Genomic DNA, 2,358 nt, shown 5'->3' on the forward strand with positions numbered 1-2,358 from the left:
CACACACCCCTCACGTATCCCCCCCCTCGCTCTCACATACACACACACCTCCCTCACGTCTCCCCCCTCACGTCTTATATATATGTGTATACATATGTATGTGTGTGTGTGTATATACACACACACATATATATGGATATATATATATATATAGAGAGAGAGAGAGAGAGAGATAGACTTTTCAGAATTTAACCCAAGTATTTAAGCTCTCCTGAGAAAAATGTCACTTTGAAATCAAACTGATGGACACTGAGAAGCAAGCTGCTCTGTAAGTGGCAGAAAAATTTGGGGATAAGCTTTGTATCACATATAACATCAGGGAGTGGGATAAACTCTATCCAACGGGAAGAAAGGTGATATCAGCAAATGAACGTGGATGGTATTCCAGTGACGAGATGGGAGACTGGAAGAGGAGACACTTTCAGGTGTGTATAACGGGGGACTTATGTAGAACTAGGACCAAGCCTCAATTATAGAAAGCTATCTATGATAGACCGGGGATTTAATAAAAAACTCACCGCCTTCCTGGGAAGGCTAAAAGGGCCCTTGGTAAAGCACACCTCTCTATCTCCTGATCCAGTCAAGGAACAACTAATTATGAAGGATAAGTTTATTACTCAGGCAGCCCCTGATATCAGGAAGACATTGTAGAAATGGGCCCTGGGACCAGACGGTACTTTAGAGGACCTCCGAAAAGTGGCTACCTCAGTCTTTTACAATAAAGATGGGGAGACACAAAAGCAGAAGCAGCTTCTATGGCCACCAAGCAAGCCCACAAACCCCAGAATTTCCAAGGTGCACCTATTAATTGCTACAGATGTGGCAAGAACAGTTACTTCTTCTAAAGTTTAGCCACTCCTGTATAATTTTTTTCACCAGGGCGAAACAGCTCAGGGTACAATGTTGTTAGTATATTTCACTTTTTATTTTCATAATCTTTGGCACTAGATTCTTTCCTTGTATAATGCACGTTTAACCCATGCACACTTAACCTTATAAAACTATTTCTCTTGCCTGGTGACCAAATTTCAAATGGTCAGGCAACTGGAGCCTCAGACGATGGCTTCCCTTTGCCGAGGACCCTTAAATAAAACTCTGGGAGGAATCTGACTGCTGTTTTCCCTTAACTACCACCCGTCAGCAGGAAGTAGCTAACATTGGTCGTTATCCATATTCTAATGGCAGTTAGATGTGCCTCTTCAGAGGGGGAAATGATACAGACAAGAGACAGGGAAATAGACAAAAAAGAGGGCAGTTCCTCAGCAAAGGCCCCATTCTTAAGCCTGGAAACCTGTGGTCCTAAATGGGAACAGGCATTCCCATTTTCATGCCCCAAAGTTGCCTTTTGTCCCACCATGCCCCCCCAATCCTGTACCCATATAAGCCCCAGACCCTAGGCTCCACAAACAGATGAGCAGACAAGGAAATGAACAGAAGAAAAGAACAGAACAGCGTGGCAAAGAGAAAAGGAACGTATGAACTCAGTTTGGCTGGGGGTGGTCAGAGAGAAGATTGACCACTGGATGGCCAAACTCCAGGGGAAGATTATCTTCCCAACCCATCCCCTTTCCAGCTCCCCACCCATCTGGCTGAGAGCCACATCCACCATTCAAAACCACCACATTTGTCCTTCAAGTTCATGTACAACTTGATTTTTCCTGGACCCCAGACAAGAGCTCAGGATACAGAAAGCTGTCACACTGGCCCTTTGCCCTTGTGAAAAGGCAGATGGTTCACTGAGCGGTTTAATGCTTAAGCCATCTGCAGATGGTAAGGATAAAATAACATACTGTTACACATCCACTTGGGCTTCGGGAGTTGCAGGTTCCTGCCCCTGCATGCTGCTGTGGGGCTGGAGCACCGGGTCCTGCACCTGCCCATCTGCCTGCTCCCCCTCCTGTAAGGTGTTAAGTGTGCATGGTGGTTGAACAGATGAGCCATGCCCCTGTCACACATCCTGCAGTGGGGGCTGGGGGAACTCTGTTTCACTAGGGTGGCTCTTGTAAGCCTGAGAAGTAGTGATGACCAGTGCTCAGCAAAGCAAAAATACTTAGATTGCCCTGGAAGAAGGTAGAGAAAGAACAGGGACAGGAACATATTATAATATATATATATAAGGGCAGAAGATTCAGAGGATTATGTCCAATGAGAGAATCTAGAGGACAATATTCACACCAAGGCCATCATAAATGATCTGATGACATGGACACCAACACTATTTAGTGCAGTGATGACTTTCTTCAGGCCAGAACACATGGGAGCAGAAGTAGTCAGACATAGGCTCATCAATACCTATGGGGATAAAGGGGCTATAGTGAGGCCAGGTGGTAACATTTAACCCTGAGAAGTCAGAAGGCC

The sequence above is a fragment of the Rhinopithecus bieti genome, unplaced genomic scaffold (genome assembly GCF_001698545.2).
Source record: "Rhinopithecus bieti isolate Rb0 unplaced genomic scaffold, ASM169854v2 scaffold_21412, whole genome shotgun sequence".
Taxonomy (NCBI): domain Eukaryota; kingdom Metazoa; phylum Chordata; class Mammalia; order Primates; family Cercopithecidae; genus Rhinopithecus; species Rhinopithecus bieti.